General features: G+C 46.9%; 1 long non-coding RNA gene across 2 annotated transcripts; it reads right to left on the reverse strand.

The window, feature by feature from the left end:
• Window positions 1-795: 795 nt before the first annotated feature.
• On the reverse strand, window positions 796-22,156 carry LOC141059193 (uncharacterized). 2 transcript variants are annotated; one of them, XR_012222398.1, is made up of 7 exons: window positions 22,006-22,156; window positions 2,952-2,989; window positions 2,818-2,867; window positions 2,670-2,739; window positions 2,456-2,542; window positions 1,937-2,379; window positions 796-1,816 (listed from the first exon to the last, which is right to left on the reverse strand). It is a non-coding gene; the product is annotated as an uncharacterized lncRNA (long non-coding RNA). The 2 variants fall into 2 exon arrangements; XR_012222397.1 differs by having other exon boundaries at window positions 2,456-2,739.
• Window positions 22,157-22,215: the final 59 nt, after the last annotated feature.

Genomic DNA, 22,215 nt, shown 5'->3' on the forward strand with positions numbered 1-22,215 from the left:
CACATTTGAATTTCCACCTAAAAGACCACTCCCTGGAACCGCTGGTCCACCAATGCCATTTGTGTGTTGGAGATGAAGCATTACAACTATCTCCACACCTGCTCAAGCCATATGGAAGTAGTGGATTGAAGCAAATTAAAAGAGTATTTAATTATCGTTTAACACGAGCACGAAGAGTGGTGGAGTGTGCCTTCGGGATTCTAACATCAAAATGGCAAGTTCTTTTGACCGCTATCAAGCTGAAAACTGAGACTGTGGATGAGGTGGTAAAGGCTTGTGTGGTCCTGCATAATTTTGTCATATCCAAGGAACAGGTATCCATGGAGGAAAATGTGTCTGAAACCACCTTGCAGGATTATCAAAATATAACTTTTCGGAGTGCTGTGGCAGTTTCCAGAATGAGGGACAAATTTGTGGAGTACTTTATGTCACCTCAAGGAAGAGTTGAATGGCAGGATGACATGGTTTGATATGTTTGTGTTTTCATATAATGTATGTTTGGATTACCAAACTTATTGCTGAACTCACACTTGTGAGTATACCATGTTTTTTGTATAACCCAATTTTTGTACCAGTCACATTTGTGATTACACCATGTTTTTTGTTATACCATATGCCATGTTTTTGTTATACCATGTTTTTTGTATTAACCCAAGTTTTGTACCTTCATCAAAATTGTCTTTTTTTTTTTTGGTAAACCCACAATTTTTTTACCTTTACAACTTATGTTGTATGTTTAGTACCTTTTATACAAAGTGTTGTAACTTAAATTAAATATAATTGACAGACAATAAATTATTTTTTAAACCAAAAACAAGTTTTATTTAACAAAAATTTTTACAAATTTGTAAACTGTTGGGTGGAGACAGTATCAGAGTGGCTGACAGGGTGGACCATGTCGATAGTGGGGGGAAAGGCGACCGGGTTGGGGTTGAACTGGAAAGGGTGGACAAAACATGAGGTTGAGCAGGGAGAACAGGTTGGGCGGGGGTTGGGTTGGTGTTGGTGGCAAATTATACACTCCAGGAAGCTGGGCCGGGGAAGGAATATGAAGCTGGGCTGGGGAAGGAAACTCTGGGGAAGGAATCTGGTACTGGGAAGAAGGATTCTGGAACTGGGAAGGATTATGGAACTGGGAAGGATTCTGGTAACGGCAAGGATTTTGGTATTGGGAAGGATTTTGGTACTGGGAAGGATTGGGAGGAGGGACAGTGGCTGGGGGGGCAGGTGTGGGAGGAACTACTGGGGTTGGTGGAGGGGCTTGGGAGATGGCCTGCGCTAGAGCAAGATGGCAGCTTTGCATTACATGCATCTGCTGGTCAGAAGTTAGCTTTTCCATTCTTGCGAGGACCGCCTGGAAAAAGTATGATTCGGCGATCTGCTTGCATCTGAATGCATCCTATCCAGACTACTGCCGAGTTCAAGGATGCTGGTGTTCAACATGTTGAACCCAGCAGTCACTTGCTCGGCCAAAAGTTTTATTGCGTTCTGGAAGGCTGCATTCAGATGGAAGAACTCGGGTACATAGCTCCTTTCCTGACCTCTCAGGTGCTGCCGGCCAGAACCCAAAGGTGTTCTAGAGGTAGCGGCAGTGTCAGAGGGGTGGGGTAAAGGGAAAGCTACCTCGTCACCAGCAGCTTCATGTGACGAAGTCTGACATGATGCTCCAGCGCTGGTTGATGGGGCCAAAGGACTAGAAGTGTGGGAAGGGTCAGATGGCTCGGGACTCTCAACGTGGTCCCCGGTCGCAGACTCCTGTGGGATCGCTCCAGAAGGGTCCAACTCAGCAGCAGGCTCCTGAGTGCTGCAGACGGTGCTGTCAAAGAAACGAAAAAAAAAAATTATATATTGATATTGCATTGCCCTGGCTGAAACCAAAAAATAAGGTTGGACATGTAAACATTTTGACTTGATAAATGGGTTGGGGAATATTTACCTTCTGCTGACCAACGTTGACCGGAGGAACAACAGGGCTCTAGCAGACTTGTACTGGCTCCTGTGTCCTCTCGATCCACTCTGGGCCTGCATCTCCTTGTTGAACTCCCTCTTGAAGCGATCCCTGAGTGACCTCCACCGCTAGATTACCCTTTCACCTGTAAAGTGAAAACCCAAATTGGTTACAACACATTCCGTCCTTCAACATAAATTACCGAACTGTGAGTACTTATGCGCTTGAGTCTGCTGCAGAGGGTTGAGGTACTCCCATTTTTCTACTACTACAAAACAAACTTGCTGCCAGAGCCAACGGGTGATGTGTTGATCCGCATGGCAGCGGTCCCCCGCGTTCCACAGCGGCTCCTGATCGTGTACCTCTTCGATGAGGAGGTCCACGTCCAGCCCCCTGTCCTCACCTTCCGAGTCGGGAGCACGCTGTGAAGACTGTTAAAAGATAAACAAAACAAGAACATTAAACTCAAATCCACATCTACTATAAAAAAAAAATATGGGTACTTACTCTAGGATGACCGCTGCAGCCATCGCGACGCCGACCCTGGGAGGTGCTGGAAGTACCTTCATGGTGATGACCAGAATGTGCAGCAGACTAGAAAAATAAAACATTATGTTGGAAGTAGGCATATGTTATGTGTGTACTGTGATGTATGATGATCTGTTATTTTATGTGTTGGGTGCACTGTGATGTCTGTAGGAACTGTTTGTGTGAAATTTACACGCGGCTGCTCCTGTCAATTCTCCACCCCGTCCATCTGCTTCTGGAAGGCTCTCTGCTACTTCAGCTTCCTGTGAAAACATATATAATGCATATAGTATTAACCCCAAAATTTACCATCAACCAAAAAGAAAAATTATTTTAATTACCTCAGTTCGCCGACGCTGTGAAGGAAGGCTCCCAGAAGCAGACATAATGGCTGTGTTTGGATATGCAATTATAAAAAAAACTTGTTAGCTACTATACAAATTATATTTTAAGCTTTCTGTCCTTTAATACTTACATCAGGAGTTTAAACGCTGGCCTGGTCCCTGTTTGGATCTGCAAGTAGAAAGAGATATTATAAAGATTATGTGTAGGCAGCTGAATTAGAAAATGAAAGATAGCTCCAGAGCTACTAGGATTTAACCCCCCTCCCCCAAAATAATCACCATAGGCCCCCCACAAAAAAAGTGCTAAGTGCTTTTATAGGTTTCTAAACCACCCCGCTCTAATTTTAGATATGAGCAAAAGTAATCTTAATAATCTTTATATAGCGCTAACATATTCTGCAGCGCTTTACAGTTCGCACACATCTTCATCACTGTCCCAGATGGGGCTCACAATCTATATTCCCTATCAGTATGTCTTTGGAGTGTGGGAGGAAACCCACGCAAACACGGGGAGAACATACAAACTCCTTGGTGGGATTCGAACCCAGGACTCCAGCGCTGCAAGGCTACAGCGCTAACCACTGAGCCACTGTGCTGTCCGGTGTGCAAGCAGACAAACCCCCACCCTTCTGTAATCCCAAATAATCTACCAAGGCACACAAGTCTGACCTTGATATCCTCCTTCGATAATATGCGAAATGCGCAAGCTTGGAAACCCTTCTGCTCTTGTAACCCCACAAAAAAAACAAACCTAGACCTTGCAAACAATACCCTCCTTCAAACTTGAAATAACTAAACCCCCACTTGAAGATCTATTGACCACAGATGCTATTTTTGTAAACCCCTTTTAAAAATTTAAATACCCAATTTCTGATATCCACAGTTTTATACACCTTTTATTTAAAAAATAGACCCTCAACCAACTCTGTATTGCATGTTGTGCTTTCCTGGTCTTCGCAAACCACAATTTAAAAGTTACCCTGGTGAAATGATACTACGGACAGTTTTTGTATAAATTTTTATTAATATTTTTTTTGTTTAATTTTTTTTTAAAACCAAATTGGAGCTACACTGCTCTTTATTTTAAATACAAGTACAGTAAATGCCAACTTAAAAAAAAAAAAAATATTGACACTCTCGGCACACACATACACACACGCCGCACACATGCTGGCAGGACTCACTTTGGCTGACAGGACTGTGGGTGGCAGGCTAACAGTCCTCTGGCTGGCAGAACTCTAGCTGGCAGTCCTCTGGCTTGCAGGAGTTGTTGCTGGCAGACTTCTTGGTGTCTTGATTTTTGCTGGCACATTGAGGAATGAAGCCACATGGCAGGTTTATATAGATTTGGGGCTGTCTGGCCAATTGGCTAATAAACACAGATTTGGAGCATGCTCAGTGTAAAAACACGGAATCCGTCGCTGGATTCCATCATTTGACGGACAGCGACGGATCCTGCGCCCATAGGCTTCCATTCTAGCCAACGACGGATGGCGCTGGATCCGTCGTTGTCTGACTTTTCAACGCAGACAAAAAAACGTTACTTTGTCCTTCCTCTCCAGACGACGGACAAACAAATTCCGACGGATCCAGCGCATGGCGGATGAAACGTGAGGCCATCCGTCATAATCCGTCGCTAATACAGTTATTCTACGGCCGATAATTAACATCAAGCTCCTCTCCTCTCTTCACACCGGTACAATCTCTGCTACTACTGCTACAATCCCTGTTTGCTGTCATCTAGTGCAACATTTCATTTAATGGTATATAACAGTGCCTACTGAATGTTTGCTAAATTCATTTGTTGCATTGAACTCAATACTTACTGCTGTATAGCCATGTTGGGACCAGTAGAGATGTTATCAGGTGTAAGGTGTTACTAGCTGTGAGAATCATGTGGGAATAGTGGATGATGGCAGGTATATCTTGCCCAGATACCTTTCCTATGTGGCCTAGTCTGGTCAGTATCTCACCTGGTTACTAATGAATAATGGGAGGTGGATATAAAAGGATGCCAGGTGGTTGTGTGAGTGTCTCAGCCTGGCGACACAGAGAGCCTGTCTGTGTGAGAGACACATGTGAATGAAAGCAGTGCCCACGGTAACTGTGGTTTGGCTGGACGGGAGAAGCCCGCCAGTTGGTAGTTAGGTTGTACCTCCTCACTACTCCTCCGCTTCTCCCCTCTGCAAATCTCTTCACTGGCTTCCATTCCCTCAGCGTATCCAGTTCAAACTACTAATACTGACCTACAAGGCCATCTATAACCTGTCTCCCCCATATTTCTCTGAACTAATCTCCCGATACCTTCCCTCACGTAATCTCCGGTCCTCCCAAGACCTCCTTCTCTCCTCCACACTTATTCGCTCCTCACCCAACCGCCTCCAAGACGTCTCCCGAACTGCCCCTATTCTCTGGAATTCTTTGCCCCAACAAGTCCTATCAACGACTTTTGGATCCTTCAGACAGAACCTGAAAACCCACCTCTTCAAGAAAGCCTACAGCCTGCAATGACCCCGCTACCGCCTTCTCTCTCACCACTACCGGTGATATTTGTTAGGCGTCGGATTTCTGCGATCTCATTGGTCCATATCAGAGATCTGGAGGCTTGCAGAAGGTCCCGGCTGTTATAAAAGGCGTGCATGGCTGTTTCGCCATGCGCTAGTATAGACTTACTTGCTGCTTTGTGTATGAGGACGGATGTATGATTCTGGTGAATGAATCATTATAAAACCCCTTCCCTCTGATATTACGTATGTGGTTAGGGACTGAGTTAGAATCAGCGCCAGCGCTCCTCTGCTGCAACATCCACAGCTGCTAGCGTCCAACATTGCGCTTGCGTTATAGCTTTGTCGTTTAGTGGCAGTTTCCACGCAGCGCTGCAGTAGCAGCTCTCCTTAGTGTCCGCAGCTGCGACGCCGCACACACGGTAGGTCTAGACGGACGTAGTGCCGCCGTCTTGGGCTACTCCTGTGACCTGATACCGTGTGTGTATTTATACTGAGTACTGTGACCGCTCAGTCTGTGTATTTGTGTTTATTTGGCATCTCTGTGACTTAAGAGATTGCTCTGCGCACCTGGGTGACGTTTAACCCTGTGAGCATTACCGCCATATTGCTCCTGCCACCACTTAGCAGCAGTTATATCATCTACTGCACGGTGGACCCCAAGCGGCGAACGCACTTTATTATTATTTTTATTTAGTGTGTTCCGCCGTTCCTAACATTATACTAGCGCCAGGGTCTAGCTAGTGATGGCAGAGTAGCAGCATCTCTTACAGTGTATTTGGCAGCTTGAGGGCCGGTTGGCCACTCTTGAGAGGGCTCTCTCAGCTGCACAATCCACCGAAGCTGCTGTAAAGGCAATAACAGACGCGGTTTCATGTATGTCCACGTCCTCCCTCGCACCGACAGTTACCCGCCTCCCGTTGCCCGATAAATTTTCTGGCGATGGCGCCTCCTGTAGGGGTTTCATCAGCCAGTGCTCTATCCAACTGGAGCTACTGGCTGCACGATTCCCTACGGAACGGGCCAAGGTGGGGTTTATTGTATCCCTTCTGTTGGGTAAGGCGTTGGAGTGGGCTACGCCACTATGGGAGCGTGGTGACCCAGAGGTTCGGACTGCTGCTTAGTTTTTAACAGCTATTAAGCAGGTCTTCCTCGGTCCATGGGTCACGCACGACACCTCTCTTCAGCTTCTCGCTTTGACTCAAAGTTCTCTCTCGGTTAGTTAGTATGCCGTCCGTTTTCGGACACTGGCTTCCGAGCTGGAGTGGTCCGACAAAGCCCTCATCCCTGTGTTTTGGAGAGGTTTGGCGGAGCACGTTAAAGATGCCCTACCAGAGAGGTTCCTGCAAGTTTGGAAGCACTGATTGCCATTTCCACCCGCATTGATCTCCGTTTTTTGGAGCGCGGTATGGAGCGTGCTCAATCCAAACGGAAGGTTACCTCGGCTCCCAATTCTTTTGAGCCTCTGGAATTACCCGAGCCAGAGGTTCCACCCCCAGAGCCCATGGAGGTGTCTCGCGCCGTTCTCCAGGTGCGTCCGGCACAAGGCTCCAGCTGCAGTTATCATTGTCAACAAGTTGTTTCTCAGGACAACAGTGCCCCGCAACGACCAAACTCTGTGCCGCCGGGCAAGACCCTTGTTCCTCCTCGCCTTCGGCCGAAGGTTCTCGCGTGGCCACACGCGTCCAGGAGGGGTGGTCACTGTGGCTATATGCAGACCACAAAACTCCTGGCAGGGTCTTAATGGTGGCCGCATAGGGCTCGGGATGTTAAAAAATATATTCGGGCCTGCGCCTTTTGTGCTCGGAATAGCCTCTCTAAACAAAGGGTGGAGACGCCTGCCGACACACGGTGGTGTTCCACTTTAACTTCCGCTCCCGTCGTCTCCCACGGGTCCCTTCTCAAACCTGGCGACCTTGCCGCCCCTGATACCTTCCACTTTTCCCGGGTCTCTCTGTCACCTACCGGGACATCTGACTTGCCTTCGGACGAGTCTGAGGTCTATACCTCTGATGGGCACAAGTTGCTGGATCAGAAGGCTCAGGGGGAGGGGTCCCTAGGAGGGGGGGTAATGTTAGGCGTCGGATTTCTGCGTTTACTCTGCAGGGATCCAGACCCTCACATTCTGCAGTCTCCTGCTGTTTATCTACTGCAGATGAGATTGCAGAGATTAATACTCCGGAGGGACATTTTGAGTACCTGGTGATGCCTTTTGGGCTCACTAATGCCCCTTCTGTCTTCCAGTGCTTCATGAACGATATTTTCCGAGACTTTGTCGATAAATTTTTGATTATCTATCTGGATGATATTTTGATCTTCTCCGAGGATTGGGATTCTCATGTGGAACATATTCGGACTGCGTTCCGGATCTTGAGGGAGAATTCCCTGTATGTCAAAGGATCGAAATGCCTTTTTGGAGTACAGAGGATTTCATTTTTGGGATTTATTTTGTTTCCGTCAACTACTGAAATGGACCCGGCCAAGGTACAGGCCATTTATGATTGGGTTCAGCCCACTTCTTTGAAGGCCCTCCAGAAGTTTTTGGGTTTTGCTAATTTTTATCGGAAATTTATAGCAAAATTTTCTAGTATTGCCAAGCCATTGACTGATCTGACTAAGAAGGGTGCTGATGTGTTCAATTGGTCTCCGGAGGCTGTTGCTTCCTTTCAGGAGCTGAAGCGAAGATTTACCTCCGCCCCGGTTTTGCGGCAACCTGATGTCTCACTCCCGTTCCAGGTAGAGGTGGATGCTTCTGAGATTGGTGCAGGAGCTGTTTTGTCCCAAAAGGATCCTGTAACATCTAAAATGAATCCCTGTGCTTTCTTTTCCCGAAAGTTCTCTCCATCTGAACGTAACTATGATGTGGGGAATCGGGAACTGTTGGCCATGAAATGGGCATTTGAGGAGTGGAGACATTGGTTGGAGGGAGCTAAACATCAAGTTGTGGTCCTCACTGACCACAAGAATTTGATTTACCTAGAGTCGGCTAAACGCTTGAACCCTAGACAGGCTAGGTGGGCCTTGTTTTTTACACGTTTTGATTTTGTGGTCTCTTTTCTTCCTGGAACTAAGAATGTCAAGGCAGACGCCCTCTCTAGGAGTTTCTTTGCTGATTCTCCTGTGGTGACCAAGCCTGCTACCATCTTAGGCGAAGGGGTAGTTCTTTCTGCCATCTCGCCCGATTTGAGACTTGTGCTGCAAGAGTTCCAGGAGGACAAACCTGAGCGTTGTCCCAGTGGAAAGTTGTATGTTCCTGACCAGTGGAAGAAGAGAGTGATGTCTGAAGTTCATTGCTCTGCATTGGCTGGTCATCCAGGTATTTTTGGTACTAGAGATCTGGTGAGTCGCTCTTTTTGGTGGCCCACCTTGTCTCATGATGTCAGGAATTTTGTTCAGTCCTGTGGGACTTGCTCCCGGTCTAAATCTTGTTCTCGCTCTAGTGGGTTGTTGATGCCTTTGCCGGTCCCCAGGAGGCCATGGACCCATATTTCAATGGATTTCATCTCTGATATGCCGGTTTCTCAAAGAATGACTGTTATTTGGGTGATTTGTGATAGGTTCTCTAAGATGGTTCATCTTGTACCACTCCCTAAGTTGCCATCTTCCTCTGAGTTGGTGCCCCTGTTTTTGCAACAGGTGGTTCGCTTGCACGGGATTCCTGAGAACATTGTATCTGACAGAGGAGTTCAGTTTGTGTTTAGATTTTGGAGGACTTTGTGTTCCAAGCTGGGAATTCAGTTGTCCTTCTCCTCTGCTTTTCACCCTCAGACCAATGGGCAGACAGAGAGAACAAACCAGACCTTGGAGTCGTATTTGAGATGTTTTATTTCCGCTGATCAGGATGATTGGGTTTCATTTTTGACCTTGGCCGAATTTGCTTTAAGTAATAAAGCTAGTTCTGCCACTTTGATGTCACCTTTTTTTTGTAACTTTGGGTTTCATCCTCGATTTTCTTCAGGGCAGGTGGAGCCTTCTGCCTGCCCAGGTGTTGACACTGTGGTGGAGAGAATGCACCAGATCTGGGACCAAGTGGTGGATAAGTTATCTCTCTCCCAGGAAAAGGCCCAGCGGTTTTCCACTCGACATAGGACCATTGGTCCCCAGTTTAAGATTGGTGATATGGTGTGGTTATCATCAAAAAATATTGCTATGAAAGTGGCTTCTCCTAAGTTTAAGCCTAGATTTATTGGACCTTACAAGATTTTGGAGATTATTAATCCGGTCTCTTTTCGTTTGGCTCTTCCTGTCACATTTAAAATCCATAATGTGTTCCATAAGTCCTTGTTGAAGAGGTTTGTTGAACCAGTTGTTCCTGGGGTGGCACCTCCAGACCCTGTATTGGTTGAAGGTAACATGGAATATGAGGTAGAGAAAATACTGGATTCCCATCTGGCTAGACGGAGACTCCAGTATTTGGTTAAGTGGAAGGGTTATGGTCAGGAGGATAATTCCTGGGTCTCTGCCTCTGATATTCATGCCAAAAGATTGGTGCGTGCCTTTCATCGGGCTCACCCTGATGGCACTGGTGGCGTGGTTGAGGGTTCGGTGACCCCTCCTCAAGGGGGAGGTACTGTTGTGAGTTCATTTTCCCCTTCGTCACTGAGGTCTGGTGAACTCCCTATTCTGGTAAAGGAAGGTAATGAGCCTGATTATCACTGAGGATGACTGGCTGAGTGGAGTCACTGACTGGATATAAGGCTGCCGACGCCCTTCTGCCCTGCGGGTGATTTCTCTGTGGACTTCTAGGACACCAGTCTGATTCCTGCTTCCCTAAAGCTAAGTTTTCTGCTTTGCCTGTTTGCATTTATGTTTTGTTTTTGTTTTCCTTGCTTTTATGGATTCTGCCATTCCCTGCTGGGATGAGCTGAATCTCCTTTTGCCGGTTGCTCTGTCTTCAGAATATTCCTGAGTGCTGACATAGCTTTTTTGAAGCCTAGCGTCTTCAGGGCCTTTTTCACTGTCAGTGTGTTGGCTCCTATTTTCATAGGGTTTTTCACGGATTGCAGACAGCAGCCTTCCTGTCCTTTCCTATCTAGGTAGTTTGGGCCCCGTATTTGCTCAGTCTATCTTTCTGTCTGTGTTAGTGTTTTCATCTTGCTTCACCGTCATTATATGTTGGGGGCTGCCTATTGCTTTGGGGTCTGCTCTGGGGCAGTTTACATTTCCCCTTTCTTTCTTTAGGCCTATTTAATTCTCCGGCTGTGATTGAGGGGTCTAGGGCATCGTAGGAACCCCCCACGGCTACTGTTAGTTGTTGTGATAGGATCAGGGGTCTGCAATCCGATAGCTGCCAACCTCTCTGGTTTTCTGGACTTCGGTGACTCAATCATAACAGTTGTCTATTGATTCGTCTCACTCTGTTATGCATGACAGGGGCGACCGAGTCAATGGCTGATGCAAGAGTGGCATTGTAGAAACTAGTGGCAGTGTCTGTGTCATGGAATGAAGATATGGAGGACAGTGGTAGGACAGAGTCAGAGAGCATGCGAGTGTCTAGATGTGCAAGGTTTCTGCGGGGGTGCAAATGTTGCTGGACATGGGTGACAGGTGAGGAGGACAGGGATGAGAAAGTGAGTAGATGGTGGTCAGATAGAGGGAGTGGTGAGGTTGTGAAGTTAGAAAGAGAGCAGAGGCGGGTGAAGACCAGGTCTAATGTGTGTCCGTCTGTGTGGGTGGCTGAGGAGGACCACTGAGTAAGTCCAAAGGAAGAAGTGAGCGACAGAAGTTTTGAGGCTGCTGACTGGTGGGTGTCAATGGGGATGTTGAAGTCACCCATGATGATGGTGGGAATGTCAGCAGAGAGAAAGTGGAGGAGCCAGGTGGAGAATTGGTCAATAAAGGCAGTGGTGGGGCCTGGAGGTCGGTATATGACAGCCACTTGGAGGTTGGAGGGAGAGGAGATGCGGACAGAGTGGACTTCAAAAGAGGGGAAGATAAGGGAGGGTAGAGGTGGGATTGGGTTGAAGGTGCAGTTGGAAGAAAAGAGAAGGCCCACTCCTCCACCATGTCTATTGCCAGGTCTATTGCCAAGTTATGTGTACCTGGAAGCCACGGTAAGGCATTTCTCATTTTCCAGGACCCTATCTAATGCCAATCCTCACTTAGACTGAATCATCTGTTTAGACTGAAGTCTATATCTCTGTGGAGGGGTAGTGGCCCTGCTTTGATTAAAAACGCCTGCGGCTAACAGGTGGAGTGCTCAGTCAGAAGGTTAATGAATACAAATTTCAAAAACTGACCGTCACATCCAAGTGTAAGCATAGTGTGAACAGGTGCCTAACCTAGAGTCACCAACTTTCATGTTTGCATGTTATGGCGCTACAGTGTGCTTCATTTTTTGTTTGAATGTATATGATTTGGTGACTCTAGGTTAAGCACCTGTTCACACTATACTTATACTTGGAAGTGACAGCCAGTTTTTGAAATTTGTACTCTTCAGCACCTACAGCCCTGCTAAGCTTCTTACAGATCTCCTGTCACTTTTTAGCAGCCGACAGCCCTTCTCAGCTTCCTCCAGACCTCCGTCACTCTTCAGCAGCTGACAGCCGTGATAAGTTTCTTACAGCCCTCCTCAACTTCGTACAGACCTCCCTGTCACTCTTCAGCAGTCGATAGCCCTGCTTAGCTTTGAACAGACCTCCCTGTTACTCTTCAGCAGTCGAAATTTCTGCTCAGCCATTTACAGACCTACCTGTCACTCTTCAGCAGTCGAGAGCCCTGCAAAGCTTCTTACATCCCTCCTGTCATTCTTTAGCAGCCGAAAAGTCCTGCTCAGCTTTGTACAGACCTACCTGTCACTCTTTAGCAGTTGAGAGCCCTGCTCAGCTTCTTACAGACCTCCGCGTCACTCTTCAGCAGCCGACAGCCCTGCTCAGCTTCTTACACACCTGTCACTCTCAGCCGCCAGCCCTGCTCAGCTTCTTACAGACCTCCGTCACTTTTCTGCAGCCAAAATTCCTGCTCAGCTTCCTACAGACCTCCCTGTCACTCTTTAGCAGCCGACAGCCCTGCTCAGCTTCTTACAGACCTCCCTGTCACTCTCCAGCAACCGGCAGCCCTGCTCAGCTTCTTACAGACGTCCCTGTCACTCTTCAGCAGCCGACAGCCCTGCTCAGCTTCTTACAGACCTCCCTGTCACTCTTCAGCAGCCGACAGCCCTGCTCAGCTTCGTACAGACATCCCTGTCACTCTTCAGCAGCCGACAGCACTGCTCAGCTTCTTACAGACCTCTGTCATGATCACGTGTGTCAGGACGCAGATGATGTCGCAAGGCGAACCCATAACACACGTGACCCTGGATACACCGCCTCCAGTGGGGCGAATTTAAATAATAAAGCGTGCAGGTGGATACGCCGCCTCCACCTGGCGGATTTAGGTATTACACGCCATGCATACATATATCTGGAAACACCGCCTCCAGTAAGGTGCATTTAAATAATAAGGGGGGAACCTGGGTAACTTTAACAATGGTGGGCCCTGCGATAGGGAATGGGGAAATGGAGACCTCCTGCACTCCCCTGAGCCAGTGTCCCTACACTCCTCACATTCCCTAAACAGGCTCCGCACCTGTCGCCGCACGCGTACCTTAACGCCCTTGCTCGCCCTGAGCCTAAACCCTCACTAGGGAATAGGTCGGTGCAGAGACTAATCCCACCACTGCACTAACAACACACATGAGGAAAGAGACAATACAGGGGAAACACCACTTATCTTTGCTCTGTTGCGTGCGCTCCTAGCAACAGAGCCCACCACCAGTGTGCATCTTCTCCTCCACCCTGATCCATCACATAACTGGATCCGTCACCATCGTGCAGCCTGGGAGCAGAGTCCATCACCACTTGCAGCAGTCCAGTACACAGAGTCCCAAGATGAGTCCAGCCTCTGCCAAGAATCCAAGCATGCTCGAGTCCAGTTCTCAGCAACCAAGTAGAGCATGCTGAGTGCAACTCTCTTCCTAGTCGCCACTCCTATAAGCCATGCCCGCACTTCCCGCCGACACCATAAACTGCGACTCCACCAAGCCATGCCAGTCCTTCCTGCAGACACCATTAGCTGGCACTCATTCTCTCTGGCTGACTGCGCAGGACTCCTATCCCGCTCCATCCTTCCACCAGGCTCTCCAACAACTCAGCAAGAAATATCACCAGCAGTGAGTGAACACCCTGAGACCCATTTATAGAGTGTCACACCTGATTCCCAATTAAGTGCAACCTAACCTAAACCTAAGGTGCGATACCGCTAACCACCACCGGGGACAGTCAAAACACCTTTGAACTCAACCAAAGTAAAAAAAGTTCACTTTGTGCTTTTAATACCGCCAGATCCAACACTGGATCATGACAGTACCCCCTCCTTAATGAGGGGCCTCTGGACCCTCAAGACCACCCCTCATTAGGGAAACACCTACAGCGGGGACGCCCAGACCCTGAGTTCACCCCACCATTCCCTGACACTTCAGGTTTATGACAAACACCGCTGATATTGGCAATATATGTTCCTTTTGGAGGGCAGCTGCTTAGTACCAGAGTCCCAAGGAAGTGTTCAGCTTCTGCCACGAAGACAAGCATGCTTGAGTCCAGTTCTCAGCAACCAAGTAGAGCATGCTGAGTGCAACTCTCTTCCTAGTCGCCACTCCTATAAGCCATGCCCGCACTTCCCGCCGACACCATAAACTGCGACTCCACCAAGCCATGCCAGTCCTTCCTGCAGACACCATTAGCTGGCACTCATTCTCTCTGGCTGACTGCGCAGGACTCCTATCCCGCTCCATCCTTCCACCAGGCTCTCCAACAACTCAGCAAGAAATATCACCAGCAGTGAGTGAACACCCTGAGCACACCTTTATAGGGAGTCACACCTGATTCCCAATTAAGTGCAACCTAACCTAAATCTAAGGTGCGATACCGCTAACCACCACCGGGGACAGTCAAAACACCTTTGAACTCAACCAAAGTAAAAAAAAGTTCACTTTGTGCTTTTAATACTGCCAGATCCAACACTGGATCATGACAACCTCCCTGTCACTCTTCAGCAACCGGCAGCCCTGCTCAGCTTCTTACAGACGTCCCTGTCACTCTTCAGCAGCCGACAGCCCTGCTCAGCTTCTTACAGACCTCCCTGTCGCTCTTCAGCAGCCGACAGCCCTGCTCAGCTTCGTACAGACCTCCCTGTCACTCTTCAGCAGCTGACAGCCCTGCTCAGCTTCTTACAGACGTCCCTGTCATTCTTCAGCAGACGACAGCCCTGTTCAGCTTCGTACAGACCTCCCTGTCACTCTTCAGCAGTCTAAATTTCTGCTCAGCCATTTACAGACCTACCTGTCACTCTTCAGCAGTCGAGAGCCCTGCAAAGCTTCTTACATCCCTCCTGTCATTCTTTAGCAGCCGAAAAGTCCTGCTCAGCTTCGTACAGACCTACCTGTCACTCTTCAGCAGTTGAGAGTCCTGCTCAGCTTCTTACAGACCTCCCTGTCACTCTTCAGCAGCCGACAGCCCTGCTCAGCTTCTTACACACCTGTCACTCTCAGCCGACAGCCCTGCTCAGCTTCTTACAGACCTCCCTGTCAATTTTCAGCAGTCGAAATTCCTGCTCAGCTTCTTACAGACCTCCATCACTCTTCAGCAGCCGACAGCCCTGCTCCGCTTCTTACAGACCTCACTGTCACTCTTCAGCAGCCGACAGCCCTGCTCAGCTTCTTAGAGACCTCACTGTCACTCTTCAGCAGCCTGTGAAAAATGAGGATGAATGAACTCATGGAGATCAACATCCAACACTGCGGAGACACCATCACATGTTTCTCAACACAGTGATTCTAGAGCAATGCCCCCATCCCTTATGGGAAATATGTAAAAACATGCAAAACACAAGCCGCGGAGACACCATCACGTTTCTCAACGCAAGCACTGACTAGCCAGGTCTTTCCCCGGGAAGGAACAACCACGGGAAGGGCAATCTTCCAATGAAGGAAACCACCTATGCCAAAACATGGTATCCATCCACAGACAGCTGTTTCGGGGTATTGCCCCTCATCAGTGTGGCATGAGGAAGTCTGCAGCAGTGCCTGTGACAGATCGTTGATCTGTCACAGTGATCTGTGATGTGACAGATCAGCGATCTGTCACAGGACAGTGATGTCCCACCTGTGACAATTTAATAAAGTTTAAAAAAAAAAAAAAAGTGTAAAAATAATTTAAAAAAAATCGCTAAATAAATTAGTAAAAAAAAAAAAAAAATTCCCCAATAAATTCTTTTTTTGAAAAAAAAACAAAAAAACAATCAAAGTACACATATTTGATATCGCCGCGTCCGTAACGACCCACCCTATAAAACTGTCCCATTAGTTAACCCCTTTAATGAACCCCTTAAAAAATAAAAATAAAAAACAAAGCAAAAAATAATGATTTATTATCATACCACCGAACAAAAAGTGCAATAACGCGCGATCAAAAAGATGCATATAAATATCCATGGTACCGCTGAAAACGTCAGCTTGTCCCGCAAAAAACGAGCCACCATACAGCGTCATCCGCAAAAAAATAAAAAAGTTATAGCTCGCAGAATAAAGCGATGCAAAAATAATTATTTTTTATATAAAATAGTTTTCATTGCATAGAACTGACAAAACATAAAAAAACGACCTAAATGAGGTATCGCTGTAACCGTACTGACCCGAAGAATAAAACCGCTTTATCAATTTTACCGCACGTGGAACGGTGTAAAGGCATCCCCCAAAAGAAATTCATGAAACGCTGGTTTTAGTTCATTCTGCGTCCCAAAAATCGGAATAAAAAGCGATCAAAAAATGTCACGTGCTCGAAAATGGTACAAAAAAAAATGTCAACTCGTCCCACAAAAAATAAGACCTCACATGACTCGGTGGGTCAAAATACGGAAAAATTAGAGCTCTCAATATGTGGTGATGCAAAAACTATTTTTACAATAAAAAGCGTCTTTTAGCCTATGACAGCTGCCAAACATAAAACCGGCCATAAATAGTAAATCAAACCCCCCGTTATCACCCCCTTAGTTAGGGAAAAATAATAAAATAAAAAAAATGTATTTATTTCCATTTTCCCTTTAAGGTTAGGGCTAGGGTTAGGGCTGAGATTAGGGTTAGGGGTGTGTTGGGGTTAGGGTTGGAGTTATAATTGGGGGGTTTCCACTGTTTGGGCACATCAGGTGCTCTCCAAATGCAACATGGCGTCTGATCTCAATTCCAGCCAATTCTGCGTTGAAAAAGTCAAATGGTGCTCCTTCCCTTCCAAGCTCTGCCATGCGTCCAAACAGTGTTTTACCCCCACATATAGGGTATCAGCATACTCAGGACAAATTGCAAAACAACTTTGAGGGTCCAATTTCTCCTGTTACCCTTAGGAAAATAAAAAATTGGGGGCAAAAATATCATTTCTGTGGAAAAAAATGATTTTTTTATTTTCACGCCCAGGCGTTATAAACTTCTGTGAAGCACTTGGGGGTTCAAAGTGCTCACCACACATCTAGATAAGTTCCGTGGGGGGTCTAGTTTCCAAAATGGGGTCACTGATGGGGAGCTTCAATAGTTTAGGTACATCAGGGGCTCTCCAAATGCACATGACACACGCAGACCAATCCATCAAAGTCTGCATTCCAAAACGTCACTACTTCCCTTCCGAGCCCCGACGTGTGCCCATACAGTAGTTTTCTCCCACATATGAGGTATCATTGTACTCAGGACAAATTGGACAACAACTTTTGGGGTCCAATTTCTCCTGTTACCCTTGGGAAAATAAAAAAATGGAGACTAATTGATCATGTTTGTGGAAAAAATAAGATTTTTTATTTTCATGCCTGGGCATTATAAACTTCTGTGAAGCCCTTTGGGGTTCAAAGTGCTCACCACACATCTAGATAAGTTCCTTAGGGGGTCTAGTTTCCAAAATGGGGTCATTTGTGGGGGTTTCCACTGTTTAGGTGCATTAGGGGCTCTCCATAGGCAACATGACACCTGCAGACCATTCCATCAAAGTCTGCATTCCAAAACGTCACTACTTCGCTTCCAAGCCCCGACGTGTGCCCATACAGTCGTTTTCTCCCACATATGGGGTGTCAGTGTACTCAGGACAAATTGGACAACAACTTTTGGGGTACAATTTTTCCTGTTACCCTTGGGAAAATAAAAAAAATGGGGACTAAAAGATGTTTGTTGAAAAAATACGATATTTTTATTTTCACGCCCGGTCGTTATAAACTTCTGTGAAGCACTGGGGGGTTCAAAGTGCTCACCACACATCTAGATAAGTTCCTTAGGGGGTCTAGTTTCCAAAATGGGGTCACTTGTGGGGGGGTTTCCACTGTTTAGGTACATCAGGGGCTCTCCAAAAGCAACATGACACCTACAGACCATTCCATCAAAGTCTGCATTCCAAAACGTCACTACTTCCCTTCCGAGCCCCGACGTGTGCCCATACAGTAGTTTTCTCCCACATATGGGGTGTCAGCGTACTCAGGACAAATTTAGCAACAACTTTTGGGGTCCAATTTTTCCTTGTACCCTTGGGAAAATAAAAAAATTGGTGACTAAAAGATTATGTTTGTGGAAAAAATACGATTTTTTTATTTTCACGCCTGGGCGTTATAAACTTCTGTGAAGCACAGGGGGGTTCAAAGTGCTCACCACACATCTAGATAAGTTCCTTGGGGGGTCTAGTTTCCAAAATGGTGTCATTTGTTGGGGGTTTCTACTGTTTTGGTACATCAGGAGCTTTCCAAACGCGACATGGTGTCCGAACTCAATTCCAGCCAAAAACGTCAAATGGCGCTGCTTCCCTTCCGAGCTCTGCCATGCGCCCAAATAGTGGTTTACCCCCCACATGTGGGGTATCAGCTCACTCAGGACAAATTGCACAATATCTTTTAGTGTCCTGTTACCCTTGGAGAAATAAGAATTGAGGGTGAAAAGATCATTTTTGTGGAAAAAATATGATTTTTTAATTGTTCGGCTGTATGTTATAAACTTCTGTGAAGCCCTTGGGGGTTCAAAGTTCTCACCACACATCTAGATAAGTTCCTTGGGGGGTCTAGTTTCCAAAATGGTGTCATTTGTGGGGGGTTTCCACTGTTTTGGTACATCAGGGGTTTTCCAATCGCGACATGGTGTCCGATCTCAATTCCAGCCAAAAACGTCAAATGGCGCTGCTTCCCTTCCGAGCTCTGCCATGCACCCAAATAGTCATTTACACCCACATATGGGGTATCAGCGTACTCAGGACAAATTGCACAATAACTATTAGGGTCCTGTTCCCCTTGGAAAAATAAAAATTGGGGGTGAAAAGATCATTTTTGTGGAAAAAATGATTTTTTAATTGTACCGCTGTACGTTATAAACTTCTATGAAGCCCTTGTGGGTTCAAAGTTCTCACCACATATCTAGATAATTTCCTTGGGGGGTCTAGTTTCCAAAATGGGGTCACTTGTGGGGGGTTTCCACTGTTTAGGTACATCAGGGGCTCTCCAAACGCGACATGGCGTCCGATCTGAATTCCAGCCTATTTTGCATTGAAAAAGTCAAACGGCGCTCCTTCCCTTCTGAGGTCTGCCATGCGCCGAAACAGTGGTTCTCCCCCCACATATCAGGTATCAGCATACTCAGGACAAATTGCACAATAACTTTTGCAGTCCAATTTCTCCTGTTACCCTTGGTAAAATAAAAAAAATTGAACCTGAAGTATATTTTTTGTGAAAAAAAGTTAAATGTTCATTTTTTTTTTAAATATTGAAAAAATTCCTGTGACGCACCTAAAGGGTTAATAAACTTCTTGAATGTGGTTTTGAGCACCTTAAGGCTGGGTTCACACGTGGCGTTTTTTTCGCGTTTCCGCGGCTGTTTTAACCGCGCGATTTTGCCGCGAAAACGCGAAAAATAAGCATCCCATGCATTCCTATGGGATTCCGCAATGCTGTGCTAATGCTGCGGTTTTTACCGCGGCGGAATTGCTTCGCGGTAAAAACCGCAGCATGCTCATTAATTTGCGGAATCGCGGCGATCCCGCACCCATAGGAATGCATTGTTCCGCTTATTTCCCGCATGTGGCTGTGCACACCATGCGGAAAGTAAGCAGAACATTTGCGGATGGTACCCACGGTCCGGAGGAGAGGAGACTGTCCTCCGGGCTTTGGGTACCATATCCCTGTAAAAAAAAGAATTTAAAAATAAAAAATATTGTTATTCTCACCCTCCGACGTCCCGCGCAGTCTTTCCGCTTCTCTCCACGCTCTCGTTCCCAGTAATCCTTTGCGAAAATGCCCGCGATGGCGTCCGATTTCGCGGGATCGCGAAGTCTCGCGGTCATTCGCGCGACGTCATCGCGAATTACCGCGAGACGTCGTGATCCCGCGAGAACTGACGTCATCGCGGGCATTTTCGCAAAGGATTACTGGGAACGGATGCGCGGGACGTCGGAGGGTAAGAATAACACCGTTTTTTATTTTTTTTTACATTTTATCTTTTACTACTGATGCTGCATACGCGGCCTCAGTAGTAAAAAGTTGGTCACACTCGTCAAACACTATGTTTGACGAGTGTGACCAACCTGTCAATCAGTTCTCCAAGCGATGCTACAGATCGCTTGGAGAACTCTAGCATTTTGCAAGCTAATTACGCTTGCAAAATGCTAGTTTTTCCGCGGGAAAATCGCGGGAATTTAAAATGCGATTTTCCCGCGGACTGGAATTCCGGAATTCTCGCGGTAATTTCCGCGAGAGTTCCGGTACGTGTGCACTTAGCCTAAGGGGTGCAGTTTTTAGAATGGTTTCACTTTTGGGTATTTTCTATCATATAGACCCCTCAAAGTGGCTTCAAATGTGATGTGGTCCGTAAAAATAAAATGGTGTTGCAAAAATGAGAAATCGTTGGTCAATTTTTAACCCTTATAACTTTCAAACAAAAAAAATTTTGGCTCCAAAATTGTGCTGATGTAAACATGTGGGAAATGTTATTTATTAAGTTTTTTGTGTGCCGTATCTCTGTGATTTAAGGGCATAAAAATTCAAATTTGGAAAATTGCGAAATTTTCTAAATTTTCGCCAAATTTCCGTTTTTTTCACAAATAAACGCAAGTTATATGAATGAAATTTTACCACTAACATGAAGTACAATATGTCACGAGAAAACAATGTCAGAATTACCGGGATCCATGGAAGCGTTCCAGAGTTATGGCCTCATAAAGGGACAGTGGTCAGAATTGTAAAAATTGGCCCGGTCATGAACGTGCAAACCACCCTTGTGGCTTAAGGGGTTAAAGGGAACCTGACAGCGACTCACTGGCAGCATCTATCAGACACTGGCTGTATAATTTCCTCAAGGTATGTGTGACTCAGAAACACTGCAGCAGACGGGAGCTGAGATGCACAGGAGACTTCTACGCCGCCACCTGCAGTTTTTGACAGGTCTTTCCTTATAAACACGCACACAAGAAGACCCGTCACTCCAGGACAGCGGCCGGCAGAAGTTGCAGGAGACCCTCCTGTCCGAATAGTCTATTTGGCGCAGTCCCCGGCAGGTACTAAGCTATGTCTAGCCAAACATACTTGGATCGGGCAGCATGTATCAGCTGTCAGGTTCCCTTTAAGGCTGTGTGCACATGCTGCGGATTCTGCTGCGGATCCACAGCGGATTTGGCCCTGTGGATCCGCAGCAGCTTGTACAGTACCATTATTCCCTGTGGGAATTGAAAACCGCTGTGCAGACGCTGCGGAATTTTCCGCGTGGATTTTGCTGCAGTTTCAAATCCGCAGCGGTTTACCATCTCCTCCATTGTGGAGATGATAAACCGCAGGCTAATCCGCAGATAAACCGCAGGTCTTTTAACCTGCGGATTTACCTGCGGATTTTGCACACAGCCTAATGTCATACAACTCTACAGCCAATGATGCCGATGTAGCAGCATTCACTGGAAACTGATGATAGTCATAATAATCCGCAGAAGTTTCTCCATCGTCATAAAGAGTCATGGACATGTCGCTTTTTTCTTTTTTTTTAAGTAAATGCTAAGGACTGTCCAGGAATATCTGGATGGTTGGCAACCCTGCCCGTCTCATTGATCTAGTTGACAGCCACTGTACAGACCTTCATCACTCCGCTCCGGGCACCTCAGGGCAACCGCACACTCGCAGAACAGTGCCGGGAATATATGGGCTCTGCATTGCCCCCCACCTGAGGTGCCCAGGTGTCCTGGGCCATACCCGACCTCTGCGAGGGTGGCCCAGAAGGCCGAATCTTGGATGGATCCGCTGCAGCCGCTAAATGCACGAAATTTAAAGGGAGAATTTTTTCGCCGCTCTCAGAACGCCGTTTAGGGTTAAACTGCATGACAGGGAATATCTTCTGCGCAGCTTACAATAGCGGTCCGCCGCTGGAAAAAACGTTACATTGTCTGTCTACTCCAGCCGGTGGATGCTAACATTCTAACGGATCCGTCAAGAAACGGATGCAACGGACGACCATCAGTCAAAATCTGCCGCTAATGCAAGTCTATGGGAAAAAACGGATCCACCACAAAAAATGGCGGCTCTGTTTTTTTCTAAAATCGGCGGATTTTGACTGACGTCAAATAACTGAAGTGTGAAACAGGCCTAATTGTGCATATGCAAGGGGGGTATTATAGAGCCTCCAGCTGCTCTACTGCCCTCTGTTATCAGCCCTTACTGGGTGCTGTCTGCAGAGTCCTCGGAGGGGTTGTGTGACAGGAGAGTCCATTCCCAGACTTGTCCTAGGCCGCACGGACCCGGCCACAGTGCACGGCCAGGCTGTGGGAAGCGCCTGTCACACGCAGGCATTTCAGGACAGCTTGTCAATCATCTAGACTGACAGCTCGCTCAGCCAATCAGAGTGTTGGGCTCACACAGCGCGGATGGC

The sequence above is a fragment of the Dendrobates tinctorius genome, unplaced genomic scaffold, assembly GCF_039654945.1.
Source record: "Dendrobates tinctorius isolate UK_male_01 unplaced genomic scaffold, ASM3965494v1 ptg000224l, whole genome shotgun sequence".
Taxonomy (NCBI): domain Eukaryota; kingdom Metazoa; phylum Chordata; class Amphibia; order Anura; family Dendrobatidae; genus Dendrobates; species Dendrobates tinctorius.